Genomic DNA, 19,432 nt, shown 5'->3' on the forward strand with positions numbered 1-19,432 from the left:
GTTGCGCTTTTAAGACTTCTGAAAGCATACTCCACACCTCATCCCTCTCAGATTTTGGAAAACACTTCAGATTCTTAACTCTTGGATCGAGTGCTGTAGCTATCTTTAGAAATCTCACATTGGTACCTTCTTTGCATTTTGTTAAATCTGCAGTGAAAGTGTTCTTAAAATGAACAACATATGCTGAGTCATCATCCGAGACTACTATAACATGAAATATATGGCAGAATGTGAGTAAATTAGAGCCGGAGACATACAATTCTCCCACAAGGAATTCAGTCACAAATTTAATTCACGCATTATTTTTTTTAACAAGCATCATCAGCATGGAAGCATGTCCTCTGGAATGGTGGCCGAAGCATGAAGAGGCATACAAATGTTTAGCATATCTGGCACGTAAATACCTCGCAACGCCGGCTACAAAAGTCCCATATGAATGCCTGTTCTCACTTTCTGGAGACATTGTAAATAAGAAGAGGGCAGCATTGTCTCCTGTAAATGTAAACAAATGTGTTTGTTTTAGCAATTGGCTGAACGAGAAGTATGACTGAGTGGACTTGTAGGCTCTAAAGCTTTGTATATTTTTGTTTTTGAGTGCAGCTATGTAACAAAAAAAATTTACATCTGTAAGTTGCACTTTCACGATAAAGAGATTGCCCTACAGTACTTGTATGAGGTGAATTGAAAAATATTGTTTAGTTTATCATTTTTACAGTGCAAATATTTGTAAACAAAAATAATATGAGCAGTGTATACTTTGAATTCTGTGTTGTAATTGAAATCAATATATTTGAAAATGTAGAAAAACATCCAAAAATATTTAATAAATTTCAATTGGTATTCTATTGTTTAACAGTGCAATTAAAATTGTGATTAATCCCGATTAAAAAAATAACCACAATTAGTTTTTTTGAGTTAGTCGCGTGAGTTAACAGCGATTAATTGTCAGCCCTAGTACAAATCTTTCCATAAGTGACTGGAACTGCTAGTTATTTGCAGATGTCTCCCAGCATGCTCAAGCCCTTTCTGACTAAAAATTAGGTGGTTGTTTCTTTAAGAAACAGTCACATGTATAACAAATCAACAAACTGATACCCAGGAACTTGTTTTAGGGTTTCTCTTATGGTGCAATGTTCCAGATTAGACTGCTTATATCCTTTACTCCTATCCGTGGAGAGTACAGTGGTTCCTTAGTGACTTTTATTCATTCTTTGTCAGGAAAACCTCATCTTCTTATGCTTGGTATTTCCATCAGAAAGAACATTAAAAACAATAAATTGGATTCTCCCATGCACTACTTTAATTTTTCACTTGTGAAACTCCACTGAGTCCAATCAAATTGCACCAACATAAAATTGGAGTAATGCAGTGAAGAACCAGCCCCAACGTATTTTTTGCCAGGATATGGCGTCATTAAGATTTAGATAAACTCTCCAAATGTGCTCTCAGAAAACATCCATAGTAGTATACTTCCCACTTTGCAGCAGTGCCACTATGCTGGAGGGAAAATAAACAGTTTTTAAATGTGAAAACAGGTTGTTGTTTTTTTCTTACTTCAGCTTGGTTGAATACTACATTTTACTAATATTCACCCAGTGGGTGAAGTATCTAAATTTTACCTTTAATCTTCCTCGCAGTAAGCTATGTTCCACGCTGTGATAAATAACTATCCAGCAATCCAAATTTGTATAGTGTGTGCATCATTAGAGTATCTGAATCCCTCTTGCCAGGCATAAAAACCACAACTATTATCTGTTTTCTCTTTCTGTCTTTTTCAGCACCCACCCTTCATTGCATTTGCAGTAATGGCTTTGGAGTTATGATCTGTTGTGGTGTATGGTTGAGAATGTCAGTTGGAACAAACTAATGAACTTATTAGAGCTTCCATTCAACCCTGCTGAATAGCTACTTATACTAAAGGAGATGGCAGCATTAATGCATAAGTGTTCCATCATCCTTCTATCTATGTTCAGTTACTGACACCTCTCATCATAGTATTTAAGTGCATCAATAACACCACAACACCTTCTCTGTGTTACTGTTGGTGAGAGAGATGAGCTTTCGAGCTTACACAGAGATCTTCATCAGGTCTGTGTAAGCTCAAAAGTTTGTCTCTCTCGCCAACAGAAGTTGGTCCAATAAAAGATATTACCTCGTCCATCTTGTCTTTCTAATATCCGGAGACAAACACCACTAGAACAACACTGCATTTTCTATATTATGGCATTAGTACTGAATGACCTTGGACCAGATTCTGATCTCACACCAGTTTTACTCCAACAGAGTTATGCCTGATTAATATGGATGTAAGTAAGATCAGAAACAGGCCTCTCTTAATATTGTTTTCTTTTCATATTCCCCAGTCATGTGCAATACTAAGTTTTGACTCCTTGCTATTCCCCTTATTGATTCACAGAAATCTAGCTATTATGTATAAAAGCAATGATATTGTTTAAGTGGAACCTAATGGATGGGAAACTTATGGAGAGATGGGCCCTTATGGGGATGATAATTCAGAGATTTTAAATGACAAAAAGCTATTTTGTTTAGTTTTGTTTGATTGTCAACAAAATGAAACTCTTAGAATAAAATTACCCTTCATTCAATGCAACATTGTAATTGCTTTTAACAAGAAGTCCAAAACAATTTCATGGGGCAGAACAGAAATATTTCATACTGTTGGACAGATTTTTACATAATATTTTCTAATGAATTTCAAAACAATTGAAGGACTGACATTAAGTGAGAAAAGGAATATAGTATGGAGTGTTACTAATGTACTTCCAGTAGCCATCCCCCAATAATGTTTTATTGTATCAGTCAGTTCAGTTAATGATAGAAGGTAGTAAAACAGAGGTCTGCCTTTTAAGGTCGATATCCTTTGTGAGAAAAATTATACTTAAAACCATTTCTTTATCTTAAGTGAACTACATCATACTGCAAAGAATAGAGGGGAGAAAGCATGGCAATAAGCGGCTAGTCAGTTAGTTCTTACACAGCCTTTGCCTGGGGAAATGTAAAAACAAATGAGTGTATCTGCTCAATATCCTTCAAGTAATGAGAGTGTCATTTGAGTTCTTGGTCTGCACAGAATACAACTTGAGCAAATGAAGAAGGTTAAGAAAATCTTCAACAAAAGAAATACTAGCTGTTTTAAAAACCTGCTGTGTGGGGTTATTTAGACCCAGACTGTGCAATCCTTACTCATACAAGCAATCCCCTCAGGGGCGGCTCTAGGCACCAGCAAAGCAAGCACGTGCTTGGGGCAGCCCATTTGCAGGGGCGGCAGGGATCCAGCATGGGAGCTGAGAACCAACAGGGGGCCCTAGGAGCTGCAGTTCCTTGGTTAGCTCCCTGCCTATAGAGCCAGCCCTGGAGCAGGGAAAGAACTACATTTCCCAGCATTCCCTTGGCCACTACCAACAGGAAAGAGGGGGAGGGAGTGAGGAAGCTGAGACCTCACTCTGCAGCCTGCTTTGAATGGAGAGCTGCACTGTGAAGGGTAGGGATACCATATTTTAACATTCAAAAAATAGGACACTCCATGGGGAGGGAGGGTAGCCCCACCCTGCCACCATCCACTCCCTCTGACTGCCCCCCATAGAACCCCAACCCATCCAACACCCTTGCTCCCTGTCCCCTGATCATCCCCTCCCGGGATCCCTGCCCCAACTGCCCCCCAGGACTCCACCCCCTATCTAAGCCTCCCTTCTCCTTGTCCCCAACTGCCCCCTCCTGAGACCCCCCCAACTTCCCCCCTAGGACCCCACCCCCTACCTGTCCCCTGACAAACCCCTGGGTCTCCCATGCCTATCCAACTGCTGCCTGTCCCCTGACTGCCCCCCCCCAAACCCCTGACCCATCTAACCCCCCCCTTCTCCCTGCCCCTGACTGCCCCCCCAAACCTCCACCCCATCCAACCCCCCTGCTCCCTGTCCCTTGACTGCCCCCCCGGAACTCCCTACCCCTTCTCCAACCCCCCAGCCCCCTTACTGGGCCACTCAGACCAGCATGTCTGGCTTCGCGCAGCGCCAGACATGCTGCTGCATACATGCTGCTGTGCTCCCCCGCGGAGCCACAACCCCCTCCCCTGCCCATCACCTGCCTTCCAGATTTGAACACCTCAAAATTCAGGAGTGCTCAAGCTCAGTTTGGGCAGCTGTTACTTCATTTCTGCCAAATCAAATATACTGATCCACTGTAACTTGCTGTAGAAAAAGTAGGATAAAATTGAGCAAGAAATGCTTCCCAGTGGTTATTAGGACTGGAATTGCTATTTTCAACAGCCATTGCCTTTTGTTTGTTTGTTTGTTTAAAAGGAAGACAGTGATATTGCATTGGCAAATTCCCCATAGAAAGAAAGAGTGGAACAAAAGAATAATAAAGGCACCTCAACTTTTCCTCATTTATGTAGGACAGTCTTATAATATGCATCCAGATATCCTCCAATCACACAAGCTGAAAATTGTTCCACTTTACTGCAGTTCTGTAACCATATGGGAACCAATCCTGTCTGTGTTCTGTGCACACCTAAAATTCCTGCTGAATGACCCGCCCTGGGAGCGAGTTACCAGTGACCGAGGGCTGCTGCGGAAGGAGGGTGCAGGGCGGGGGGGTGAGAGCCCAGGGCGGCAGGGGGGTGCGGGTCGGGGGGGGGAGACCCCAGGGTGGGAGGTACGGGTGGTGGGGGAGAGCCCAGGGTTGGGGCAGCAGGGGGGTGCGGCGAGGAGCCCAGGGCTGGGATGGGGGGCAGCCAAAAATTTTTTTGCTTGGGGCGGCAAAAAACCTAGAGCCGGCCCTGAATCCCCTTAGCTGAATGAAACAACCTGAATGAGTAAATGCAGCTCATCACCTTGTGTAAGACTTCCACTATCAGGTCCTTAATATTTCATTGCTACATTTAGGGCCACTTTCAGATCTTATACCAGGTCAGATCTGGAATATCTGTACTAAAGTCAATCTTTATTCCAGTTCTACACTGTTGTAAATGAGAGCACTGACTCACAATCATCAGGGGTGGAGACAATTGGTTGATTGCTCATCAATGGTGCCCCAACGACCAATGTGGTTATGGGAGTGATGATGATGATGATGATGGTGATGGTGATGAAATGAGAGCACAATCCCACCCTTAATATTGTGTGATGTTGATACCTCTATGTAAACAGCATGATTTGACTGAGAAACTCATTGCTCTTCTATAGCTAGGCATAGATAGAACTTCCTTTTTGTGTTTCATGGAAAGAGCACAAACAAGTAAGAGTGGGCGGCATAGAGCAGTGTTCATGTTGCACTCCCTGTCAGTACCTGGCCCAAGCCAGGGAATCTAATGATCCAACCAGTGGACCAATATTGATGATGAATCTTGGTCACATGCCATCTTGTGCATATGCTAAGAAGAATGGCAAGAGCAGAAACTCTGAATTGCTGTCACTACTGCTGCAAAATCTCTCCATTAAAGTCTCAGTCCAATCCAATTTAGGTCTCACTTAGAGACTTTGAAGTTTTACCAGAGGTAAGATTTCATGGCAGAGTTTTTGGAAAATAGAATGTCACTTTTTTTTATGCATTGATTTTAATGATAATTCCTGTCTACATTACCTCTTAGCTCTTTAGTTATAGAAGAGCTTTGTAATCTGATGAGCTCACTGATTATTATCTTCTCTCTCTGTTATAACTGGATCTTCATAACTGTGATCTTTCTCACTCTTTGTCCTCTCCCCCATCCATAATTTGAAGCTTGAATATTTCTGACAAAAGTACAGACACTAAAACTTACCTTTCTTTCATGATAACCTGCCTTCTCTCTCTACCTCTCTTCTCCCAAAATAGACAAATACGTTTTTGAAACAAACCAACCAAAAAAAAAATGAAAAAAAGAAACCCAACCAAAATACAGGAAATGGTAGTTTGTTCTAGTTAAAAATAATTTTTCTTAGTATTTCTCAAAGGGTTTGTTCTAGCTGAAAACAAGTTCCATTTTTAATCTCCATGTGCCATGACACGTGGACCTTACCACACAGTAAATGGAATAGTTCCCCTTGCATCCGAACTGACACTGACCTACCAGGATCAAAATTAGCAGTCTATATCAGGGCTAACTCTCACTCACACACACTCTCTCTAGCACCAGGAATCTTTACTAGGACTAGAATCTTCATCTCCCAACACACCAATTGGGCCTACTTGCCAACATCACTACTTCCCCTACTCCCTGACTCCCAAAATGAGCATGGAGAAAACCTCCTCTGCACCAGGGCCAGCACTACTCCACACTCCTAGCAAGTTCAAGCACCCTTGTCACCCCCTCACCATGACTATTACCATCTTTGATGGGGTCAGCCAGGACCACTTGTACGTGGGTGAGAGTGAAGAATGAGGCTGGCTAGTCCTGGCTGCATTGGAATTTGGTTCTCAGAAAGGGGAATCTGCACTGGACAGGAGGTACGTTAATTGTAGCCTGTGCTTGTATCTGGACTATGTATCTGTATCTGGACTGTGAACCACCAGTGCACCGTGTATTTATGTTTAAAATGTAAGGCCTGGTCAGAAAATTAGGTCAGTTTAACTATGTTGGTCAGAGGTGTGAAAAATCCACTCCCCTGAGCGTCACAGTTAAACCAACCTAAGTCCCTATGTAGACAGTGGTAGCTTCTTCGGTCAACCTAACTACCACCTCTCAGAGAGGTGAATTACCTATGCTGATGGGAGAAACCCTCCTATCATCAGAGGTAGAGTCCACACTGAAACACTAGAGCTGTGCCACTGCAGTATTGCAGCTATGCCATGGTATTTTAAGTGTAGACAAGCCCTAAGTTCTCCAAATGTGTCATGTTGGCTAAATGTGTTGCGTATCTCTCAAGAGAGGATTAAAGATATGATAAAGACCTACTACTGCTTCCAGCCAATGGAGTCAGCTATTGGAGTTGCAGTGGTAGAGACCTATGTTTTGGAATTGAAGGATCAAGGTTTCCACCCCATTAAGGAACTATCATGTGGGATCATTACAATAGCAATATACAGGATAAAAAACAAGCAAAAATCTACCACAAGGATACATAATTATATACATTATATTTGGTATCTTAGATGTAGCTGTACAGCCCCTTGAAAGGTATTATCAGAGGATTTTGAAGCCCCCAAGTTAACTCAAAAAGCCTGTAATTTTTACATGTGGTTTCAAAAGCAATGGGTGCTATGATTCCCTTTGTCTTATGGGACCATGAAGAATATACAATAGATTTCCCATTCAACTGAAAGTGTTCACTAATAAATATTTTAATACATATCTGTTACAATAATTGTGTAGCTTCTTGTTAATGAATATATCCTATATAACTCTCTGAGGGATACTTCTGTACTCACTTCAGAGCAATTCTGTATCAGATTGATAATTCAATTTAGAACTTTGCAACATAGTTCCTAACTACCCCAATTGAAGCAAGATGCTGATAAGCATGGCTTAGTTTTCTAAAAGCATGATAGTTATAGCATCTGTTAGTTGTCCCAAGATTATTTTTGATCATTGTCTGTGTAGAAAAGTAGTTTTGGAAGGCAGAGAGTATGCTGGTAGTTTATAATGTCACTGAAAATAGAAAAGCAGTACATCTCTACAGTCACAAAAAAGAAGATCAATTTAAGCTTTCTACTGAAGATTCCTTTTCCCAGGTGGTCAATTGCACTTGTCATCTGTTATTTTGGAAAATGCACAGAACTTAATAGATGAGGTATATCAAACTAACTACATTAGGAACATACCAGCTGTCAATATGGCTTCAGCCCAACAGCATCTTTTGGGAAAAGCAAATTCTGAAATGCAGACAGTATACTATTAGTCTGATAGAATGATTATAAGTTCCGCCATCTGTTGCATATTTCACAATTAATTGTGATTTGTATCAACAGATATTTTCAAAAAATTCATATTTTCTCTTTTATATGAGAAACAACAAAACATAACAGCAACACATTATATCAAGTAATGACATACCAATGCTGGAGCTAAATCAGATAAGTTGCAGGATGGTTTTACAAGGTAGATATCCAGGGTACTAATTATAGAAAATCGATCTAAAAATATCAATGTTAGAACACAAAAATTACAAGATGGAATTATTTATTCTGTCTTAAAAATCTTTACAATATTGCTTTTCAAAGCTATACCATTGTGTCTGGCTCAGTCACATACAATTCATGTTTAACTTTTCAGAGTTCATTTTAGAGTAAGTTTAATTATACACATGTGTTTAATCAAAAATAAATGTAAAGGCTAAAAAGTTTACAAGTCACTCTAGAACCACATGCATTACATAGAAATGTTTTACTTGTAAGATAAAATCTCCAATTGCTGCATTTAATTCATAATATCATGAACACATTTAGAGTTGGATGACAGATGAAAATAGACAAAATTTCATGAAATACAGCTACAGATGATGTTTAAATTTTAAAGAGTGAACCTTTAATAAAATCTTATAATGTTTAAGGGTTGTCTCTTGGCCTGTTAGTGCTCTACCCTGGTCTTTTAATTGTTGTTCTTGTTGTTTTGTCTAACATGATCCCCATCTGTTGCCAAGTGAAAGGCCTGATTCTAGTCCCAGCTATAATTCCGCAATCTTGGCTTGCTGCCTGCAGCATTAACAGTCTCTGTACAGTGCTGTTGGTCTGCTGAGTTCATTTAAAAATGTAATAAGACTTTGGTAGAAACAATTTCATTGAAGAAAGAGTCTAGATCTATAGCCAATAATATCAAAAAGATATTAGAACAAACGACGTGAGGGGAAAGCTAAATAAAGACTGGTATAAATTAGAAGTTTAATAAAACCTTTACCAAGTAGTATTTGACTATTTTATAGTTATTCATGAGTTTCAGACACCTTCTGATATAATGGGACAGTGCACCACCAATCTCTTAAAATAATGTTTTCTATTGGCCACTAATTCCAATAAAAATAACAATTTAGCATGAAGACAAAACCAGACCATATACAATAGAAACCAGCCAAACCTTAGAGCAAAAGAATAGATAGGAAGAAAAATAGGTTTCCAAAAGCCTTAGCCATGGTAGATAGAACAGTTTTTATGAAAGTTGCTATGCCACTACAGAACCCCTCCGAAATTTGTGATTGTAGCAGGGTGGACATCTGCTCCTGCCTGGAAGGGCCTGAGATAGCCCAGGGAGCAAGCAGCTATTGGGCTGATTGGGGGAAGTGGCTGCAGCTGGGGCCACGCCCCAATCAGGCCTCCGTTGGCCCTATATAAGAGGCTGGTAGCCAGGAGCTCAGTAGAGTCTCTCTCTGCCCTCAGAGAGAGAAGGGCCTGGCTGCAGGGAGCTAGACACAGAGTACCTGGGTGGAGCTAAGGGCTGGGGAAAGGCTTGGGAGCTGGGGAGCTCCAACCTGGAAAACCCCAGGCTGCGGCCTAGGAGAAGGCTAAGGGGTACTGGAGGTTGCAGAGGGCAACCCAGGTGTAGGCCAAGGCAGCAGGTCCAAACCCAACCTTGCCGATGATGAGTGGCCTATACTGCAGTCTGCCCCAGAGAGTGGGGGCTAGTTGGTGACTGGCAGTGGCCTTATCCTGAGGCGAGGTGGGGTTAGTGGGTGGGGGTTCCCCTGGGAGGGGAGACCAGCATGTGTGGGTATTGCCAGGGGGCAGCACCCAGAGCAAGGGGCACCGGGGTCCTGCTAGGGACACGGGGGCCAGTGCAGACGACAAGGTGGATCACTGGCCTGCAGAGGGCGCTCCAGAGGCTGGTGAGCTAATTCCCTGGACGACCAGCAGGAGGTGCCGCAGGGGTGAGTCTGACCTCTACAGTGATCATTAAGAGCTCCTATGAAAATATGACATGCTAAGTAAAATGTAACAGTGGACTAAGCCATTCAAGGTTACTACGGGCATCAGACAAGGATGTCTTCATTTTTTTTTTCTGGTAGTGGAGTGGGTAATCATAGAATTGTAGGACTGGAAGGAACCTCAAGAGGTCATCTACTCCACTCTCTTGCACTCATGGCAGTACTAAATATTATCTAAACTATCCCTAACAGGTGTTTCTGTAAACTGATCTTAAAAATCTGCAATGATGGAGAATCCACAATCTCCCTGGGAAATTTATTACTACCCTGACAAGAAATTTTTCCTAATGTCCAACCAAAACCTCCCATGCTGCAATTTAAGCCCATTGCTTCTTATCCTATCCTCAGGGGCTAAGGAGTACAATAATGTCCCCTTTCAATCGCCTCTTTTCCAGACTAAACAAACCCACTTTTTCTATCTTCCCTCATAGGAAACTTTTTTTCTAGACCTCTAATCATTTTTCTGGCTCTTCCTTGGATTTCTCCAATTTGTCCACATCTTTCCTGAAATTTGGTACCCACAACTGGACACAATACTCCAGCGTAATCTGTGTGGAGTAGAGTGGAAGAATTACTTCTCTTCTCTTGCTTACAACACTCCTGTTAATACATCCCAGAATGTTTTCTTTTTTTGCAATAGTGTTACACGGTTGACTCATATTTAGCTTGTGATCCACTATGACCCCTAGATCCCTTTCTGAAGTACTACTTGCTAGGCAATCATTTCCCATTTTCAATGTGTGCAATTGATTGTTCGTTCTTAAGTGGAGCACTTTGCATTCATCCTTATTGAATTTCATCCTTCCTAAATGCTCCTATGAAGAGGATTAATTTTGCAGATTTCCTTGAAGGCCAAGAAATGTAGGCCACATCAGTCATAGTTTGGGGCAGAGAGCAAATTCCAAACCCAAAGATTCCCTTGCAGATGACGTCCTGCTAGCAGCCCCCTCTTATACCAACACAGCTCCATATCAGGTGCTAGCACTGATCTCAACTTCAACACTATGGCACAGTCTTTCAGGAAAGTAGGTCCAAGCCATATAGGGTTTTATAGATCGAAAAACAAATCAGACGCCACCCATTAATCTATAGTCAACCAGTGCATACCATGGGATGTTCTGTTTTAAATCTCTCAATCTCTCGTGTTGAAGCTGGATGAATAATTGAACAGTCATTGAAAGAGGGAACTGGATCTTGAGACTCCCAGCTCCTAGGTGGGTGACCTAACCACCAGCTATAAAGCTATTTTCTTTCTTTGGCCCAATGACTATTTCAGTATTTATCCAAATTGGAAAGCTTCAACAGGAGGGACTGAGTGAGCCTCATATCAGAATATCCCATAGTCAGTGGTTAGGGCACTCTCCTTAGGGGGGGAGATCCCCATTCAACTTCTTTCTCCCCATCTAACAGAAGGGGGAATTGAATCTGAGTCTCCGACATCCCAGATGAGTGATCTAGCCACTATGCTAACAGTTATAAGGGAGGCACTACTGCATCTTCCTCATCCAACTTTGAATGTGGTCTGATCCAGTAGGCATGCTCAGAGAATGCTCACCAGAATGAGCCCTGAAGGCTAATATCTTCCCAGGTTTGTGGATTGTTGGGGTTTAGGCATGAGCTAGGTATCTGGATGCCTAGAGTGAGGCAGCAATGCATATGTCCAGAGGCAGAAACTTAGGTACCCAGGGACATTTTATAATGAAAATTTAGGCACCAACTAAGTTTAGGTGCCTACAGGGTTAGGCAGCAGCCAAGCAGGTTTTTTAGGTACCTAAATCTGGCATTTAGGTATCTAGGTTCCTTTGTGGATCTGTGCTGAAGCCAGCTTATATATGTATGCATACACTCACACACACATCTTAGTAGAAAGTCTGTGTTGTTGCATGAGTGTGGCATTTGGGCCAAGTAATCCACTATCTGTGCAGTCTCCCTCATACAACCAATGAAATTATTGCTTGCAAGTTAACTGTAGAGTAATGGTCATGATTGCTTGAGTTACTTCTGAAAGCACAATGGACTAGGGCTCTTTGCATGGCAATAGATGCGTGCCTTCCTGTAGATATATACTACTCAGGTGTAATTTATAAATGGCTGAGGACCTAAACATTGGAGGGTAAGAATACGTGAATCTCAGTAATGACTGAACCTGGTGATTTCTTAACAAAAAGAGCTCTCAGCCATGCTTATAGCTGCTTCCATCACTTCACATTGAGTCATCAGATATTCTAGGGTTCCGAGTGACACACAGAGTGACAATCCTGGAATCTTACTATAGAGACATAATTTCCTTCTACTTGCTGAGCTAATGCGTTTATTCCTTTAGTTCACTGAGTAAACACTTTTGTTTTTGAAGCCAAAGCCCATGTGAGTTCCATTTTAGAGGCTATCTGAATTTTGAGGGGGTAGTCAGCTGACCGCCTTTGGTTTCTAATACACATTGCAACCGTTCATTACAAATGCACAGCACATTTTGTCAAGAAAGAAAGACAGCACACATCACAAATGTATTGCCAAGGTTATGATGCTGGCAGACAATCAAAAAGCTCCATTTGTGTTCAGTGCTATAAAGCCATTTCATAATATTGATTATTAAACTACATTAAGAACTAAAAGCCCTTATATGGATATTTATGTTTAAGAGAACACATTTATAGAAGATATTTAACAATTTTTTATCCCAATGACAAATACTATGGATAATATACTAGATAAGCAGAACTCCTCCCGAGATGCTCTGTTCTGTGAAGGCATTTTGAAGGTAGTATTGCATTCTATTATTATTATTATTATTGTGAATTTAAAATAGTACTTTAATTCCTGGTCATTATAAATTATAAGTGAATTGAGAGGAGATTCGTTGCCAGACAAGGCGCTTCTCCATCCCCACACAAGCTCTAGAGATCAAAGTCATTTGTTGATCACATTTTCATGCTGATTACATTAATCTGATCCTTTTGGATGCACATAACAGATTTCTGCAGACATCCACACTGAGAGAGAAGGTGTGGCCGCCTGCTAGGAACTGGTTCCAGCTTCCTCACTTTATAGTTGCACCTGCTGTCAGTAATTATGCCATGTTCAACATTTCTGGTTTTATTCCCTTGTCAAACAGCAGCTCCAACAATGTCCTCTTTAGCTCAGTATTTTGCCCATCTTTCTCCTTAGAGTCACCATTCTCATTTTACCTCTGGCATTTACATGAGGCCCACTGAATCCCATTACTATGCTATATCTCCATCTTCACGCATGTACCATTCAAGTTATTTTTCATTGAAAGTACAGTGAGTACTTCTTGAGAGACTCTACACCAGTGCAAGGGTCTGTAGCAGCAGATTTCGATGCAAGATCAGGGCCTTAATTAAAATCTGTTTACAAAATGACTCATTAAATTGAGCCCTGTGCTACCTTATTGCCTCTTACTAGCCACCTGCTAACTCACTCTCTATTCCTAGATCTCTAGCCTAATGGCTCAAAGGGCTATTTCTAACGCAGCTTGGTCCTTTTCCCTTTTTTGTTGCTTATTTTTCATTGAAATAGTTGAAACGAATTACCTTATTTGCTTATCTATTAATTATACCACGAGTGGTTATTGATCCTCTTTGCACTTCTTACCAGTATCACTGCCAGCTATCAGGGATCCTGATTCTAAAGGTTCCCATAACTTAGATCCTCGGAAGTGCAGCAAAGCACATTTCTCATGGTAAATCTCAGCCTCTTAGTGCCTTCTCCTTCTTCCCTATCTCACTGTGATTCTAGCATTACATTCCTATGTAAGAACTGCCCTGGTCACAATCACAACTCTTTCCGTGTGTCTCCTCCTGTGGCTACAGCATGGATTTATACCACAGTCATTCCTTTAATTAGTCAGTAGCAGCTCAATTTTCAGCATGAAACACAAGTTTAATGTCTTTCAGAGAAGTTGTAAAACCAGGGTCCTGATCACCCATGGTAATTAAAGATCCTATGACATTTCTTTGCAAGAGCAGAAGTGTCCTGCTGCTGTACTGGCCAAATTCCAATTTTAGGAATGGATTCTGCAGTCAGATCAAATCTTGCAGTTTCAAATATATATGATATTCATCTTGACTTCCTTTCCTAAGTTACTGTGTAGTGCTGCAGTATGTTTTTCAAAGAGTTGTTGAGTTTCATCCCAGTGGTGAAATATTTCATATTATATTATAACCTGCAAAGCATTTTTAGACCTTATGGATAAAAGACACTCAATAAATGTAAGTTAATATGTACAATTAACTTGCTTCCCTGCCATCCAAGTGGTAAAAATACTTATACTGTAGGGCTCTAGCAACACTTATTCTGGTGCTTTCTGACACCCCAGACTGCCTTCAACTTCAGAAGCAGATGCTAACTAGAAAGAGCCCATGGGAAAGAAAAAAAAACACAGAACCTATGGAATTTGTGAAAGACTGAACTGAAATCCACTGATGGACATATATGTGGTATACATTCTTTTGGTCTCCAAATAGCTCTGAACATTGACAGAAATCCTGTTTGCCCTTGTTTTCTCCAAATGCCTTTGTTTTGTGAAGAGGCGTGTGGGTGAAAAAAATTCATAGAGGGAAATGCTGTGTAAGCAAATAGAGGTGTCTCGTTCATTGCATGATTTGTAGCCTCCAGGGTGTTACTCAAAGTCCCACAGACAGTGAATCCTCTATCTTCCTTATTTCTACAGTTATGTTGTGGGATGCACTGTCTCTTCCCCTACAACTCACCTCTTCTATGCACTACTATTACTGTTGCTCCAGTAGGTGAATGCAGAGTTGTTTAGTTCCGGTATAAAATGTGTTTATACTATGGAGAACTAAGTTAGGATGCCGTAATCATTGCAAGTAGTCAGGTAGCTTTAAAGTGAAGAAGTGGATTATTTCTTTTTAGGAAAGAAACTAAAGTGAAAAAAGATTAATTTATCAGAAAGCATTGTATTACATCCCTGTTGATATATTGTAATTTAAAAGCAATGACAACAACAGGGGTCTGTACTTGATTTGCAGCAGCAAATGTCTTACTCACATGGGTGCTCAGAATGTGTTCTTTGTTGTGTTTCTAGCTGACACCATTTATTTCAGGTCTTTCAGAGTTGTAATAGGCTCCGTTTAGCTTAACTCTTAACACTGTACTATTCTTGTATTCTATGCTCGCTGCGTTTCTTGGCAAGGACATCAGGAGGCTGTGAATATGAGGGGACATAAAAACGTAAGAATGGCCATTCTAATTCAGACCAATAGTCCGTCTATCCGAGTATCCTGTCTTCTGACAGTGGCCAATGTCAGATGCTTCAGAGGGAGTGGACAGAACAGGGCAATTTATCAAGTGATCCACGCCTGTCATCCAGTCTTAGCTTCTAGCAGTTAAAGTTTTAGAGATCCTCCTCCCACCAACATGGGGTTGTATCCCTGACCATCTTGGCCAATAGCTATTTGTAGATTTATCTTCCATGAACATATCTAATATTTTCTGAACCCAGTTATAGTTTTGGCCTTCACACATCTCCTGGCAACGAGTTCCACAGGCTGACACTATCTGTGTGAAGAAATACTTCCTTATGATTGTTTTAAATCTGCTGCCTATTAATTACATTGGGTGACCCTCATTCACATGTGATGAGAAGGGGTAAAAAAAACAGTTCTGTATTCACTTTCTTCATATCAGTTATTATTTTATAGACCTCTATCATATCATCCTTCAGTTATCTCTTTGCAAACTGAACAGTACCAATCTTTTTAATCTCTCATCATATGGAAGTTGTTCCATACCCCCAATCATTTTTGTTGTTGTTCTCTGTATATTTTCCTATTTTAATATATCTTTTTTGAGTTGAGGCAAACAGAACTGTATGCAGGATTCAAGGTGTGGGCATACCATGGATTGATATAGTTATATTATGATATGACCATTGTAATATCTCCTGGGCTGGCACTTCTGTGTCTCAAGTTGCCTTTCAACCAAAACCAGAGTCTCTCTGTTAAAAGGCTCCTTCTACGTAAAAGAGAAACCATTTGAAAATGTCCATTACTTCTGATGCCTAGTGTAAACCACATAGAGGCTAAAGACCTGTGGATAGAGACTTCCCACCAATTTGTATCCCAAGCTATATACATGCCTCTGTCATGCTTCCAAACAGTCTGGAGTCTCCCCCACCCCTTGCATTAGTAGCATACTTGTGCAACTGCCATGCTGCCACTAGCTTTCTGCAGGTGCATGCCCTGCTTTTTGTGATCTCTGTTTGTCACCCCCTCTTGTGGGGTCAGAACAATTGTACTAATTCAAATAGCATTAATTCAGTATTTTCCAGCCTAAGTAACCCCCACAATGTTTAGGGGACATCATATGGAGCACAGCTCTGTGGTACGCTCCATTCCAGAACTTCTACAAATCTATATGCATTCCACTGGATACAGAGTATGTCCTTCCACAGCCATTCTACTTTGGGTGCTACTACTCATGCAGTAAGTTCCTACAAAATCTTTCCCTTTGCAATGAGTAAGAGAATGGAGCATATGTTCCAGAAACAATAGCTCATATATCTGCTATTTAACTTCCCAGCTGGGCTGAAAACATTATGATATCACACCTCACACTATTTACACATTTCCATGTCTGGTCCTGGCTGGAATTAGGAAGTGCTCAATCATGTGAAAATGAAAACCAACGTACAATCTGAAGGCTAGCTGAACATCTCTGAATTTGAAAAGTGGCTCAGTTTGGGACTGACTTGAGTTTAGATAATGATTTGTTCTTACTTTTTCCCAAACCAGCTTGCCTGGACCAAATTTTGACCCATATATCACATTGCCCAAAAAAATGAAACTGTTATCACCTCACATGATTGCACATGGGCTGATGATGAAAAGAAGTATATTTTTAAATGAAGAAGCGTGTTATAAATTGTTTACTACTGCTCCTTTAAATACCTCTGGAAGGTGGAAATTATCCACAGAATTGGTACAGAACAGGCACCACTCATATGCTCTCTTTCATATTGCCCCACAGCAGCAGCATGCTTCAAGCCTGTTTTGGAGTCTCCATGGGCATTAACTTTTGATCAGTCAGTACCAGTGTGGGTCAGTTGTGAACCAAACACCAAACATATACATTTGGCTATTCTTAATCCTCCATAGCCTATTAGCAACCATCCATCCTGGGCACAGCAGTGTGAGGGAGTCAATTATGATTATCTGGTTCTTTGTCCCTGTCCCAGTGCAAGTTACTGTAGCCTGGGAGCTGTGTCAGTTTGTGCCAGTTAGGTATGATCTCTTAGGGAACAAACACCAGCTGGGCATAGCCCAGAGCACAGCATGCTCTTGCCACTCCTTGTCCCGCCCGCACCCTCCCAGTATGCCCTTCCCTGCCTTTGACATGCCATATGTGCCATGGCTTCAGGGAGAGTGCCAGAGGACCCTGCTCCATGAGCTTTTTGCCTGATGGAAAGTCCTGCACATGGGACTTGCAGGTTGTTTAAATTCCCTTTGTCTCATTCAAGGACCTGGGTCAGGCAATGTGCTCTATAATGTCTGATCAGTGTTTTGATGTACTGATGAATGTCTCATTTCAAATGCTGTGACTCTCAATTCTCTTTCCCCCCCCCCAAAGTTTCAGCTATTATCCAAACTGAAAGTTGCAGAGCTAGCTGCAAGCTGGACACTAAACCTTCGAACTGAAATTCTGTGTAAGTACAGTAGCCTTTGCATGATTTACAAAGTCACATTTATAAGAATAGTATTGCAAATTAATAAAAAAGCCACTAACTGCTATCTGTAGAAACCTCATTGTATATATTCATTTGAATAGTTTGTTTAAATGACATGTTAAAAATTTGAATGTGAAGTAGCCTATTATTCATTAGTTTAAGTTACTATAAAGTTAATTAGATCATTACAATATTCCATACACTTTTAGTGAATAAAATGTATATACACAGTGACAATTCTAATCATATGAAGAAATTATTTTTGAAAGCCTGTTTATACCTTTAACGAAGTGCTGAAGCATTATTTATCTATTTTATTAATATAGGATGTGATTTATCTGTTTCCTGGAAACTGTTCTATGATGAGTCAATAATTTTCAGTGGAGATCTTAGGGATATCATCAGTATGTCAAGAATTGAAATTATAAAGATGTCTGACACACCTAAATAGGGTCTCTTTAGTATTGATGATGGCAGCTGGAATAGAGCTGTCGGATCCAAATTTATGAAAGCACTTCAGAGGGCAGTGGAACTACACTTTAAATATATAATAAAATCTTCTCACAGATGAAGAACAAGCTGATGCTGCTGCACTGACAAAGCAAAAAGGTTGCTGCTTTTGTCATATTAGAGCTGGCTGCTGTAACTGGAATGGCACCACCAACACTGTAGATATATCTGTGGAAATGGAAGTAGATATGAGAACACTCACATACAAACACAACGAAAAGAAAAGCTCATTTCAAATTAATAATCTCTTCCAGGGTTAAAAAGGAAGCATAACATACATGATACACTGCATGAGAGCAGCTCTGATAAAACAGACTACATTTAGCCTACAGCTACATGTTTGAGCTTAAAAGGTGAGCAGTGCATCCTCCTCCTGAGACAGATAGTACAGGCTGTATCATTCTATCTTTTATGGACTTTATTGAAACTGGCTACCACCAAACTCAGTTAATAACTCTGGTAATGGACACCAAGAAAGTGTCAAATAAATAGGTTAAATTTCTCTATTAATACATATTTTACATTTTAAAACTAAGCCACTACTATTTGCTGACATTCCCTTGTGCACAGTACATCACATGCAAGGGAAAAAAGAGTATAAATATCTAACGTGTATATATAAGTGCACTTTGGGAAGTTGATACTCTATCAACTGAGTTAGCAAACCTGCTGATATTTAATTTGTATGAAATGACAAAGAAATTGCTCATTTTTTTTCTGTTGTATGAGTTTGTAGTGTCTACGACATGGTGCAACAGCCACTATTTGAGCTTTTTGTTTCCTCAATGTTAAATTTAAGTTTAGCATGTTAGCCAGTGATTGACCCTATCCATCTGCCTATTCAAATTCTTATCTTGGTGTTCACCAGCATACTATCTGGGAACATCTACATTTGATCTGGGAGGTGTGATTGCCAGATTGCCTAGAGGTGCTCAAGCTAGTGTCTAAAAACAGCACTGTCTGCAGCAGCACAGGTGGCCCCTCGGGCCAGCTGCCCTGCTATAATACCACCTGACCCCCTGGATACATACTTGCACAGGCACATTTCTATGTGGTAGTATGGGGATAAAGCTTGGGTGAGGAGTGGGTTTTTCATTTAACTTTGAATAGTGAATTCAGTTTTGCTTAAATATGACCTTGTTCATTGGTGATTTTGCAGAAACAGAGACAACCAGAAAAAGAAGAGTTGTATACACCAACCTGCCTAAGCAAATACTATAGAAAGTATTCTCATACCAGCACTAAAATTGAGTTTACCAGCATTGAAAAATTACCTGGATTTGCAGCATGGTAAAATTTTTTATATATTTTGAACCCTCTTGAAGGAAACAACAATATGACAGGCCTCCAAAAGATCTATCATGGA

Source organism: Emys orbicularis, chromosome 3, assembly GCF_028017835.1.
Source record: "Emys orbicularis isolate rEmyOrb1 chromosome 3, rEmyOrb1.hap1, whole genome shotgun sequence".
NCBI lineage: Eukaryota > Metazoa > Chordata > Testudines > Emydidae > Emys > Emys orbicularis.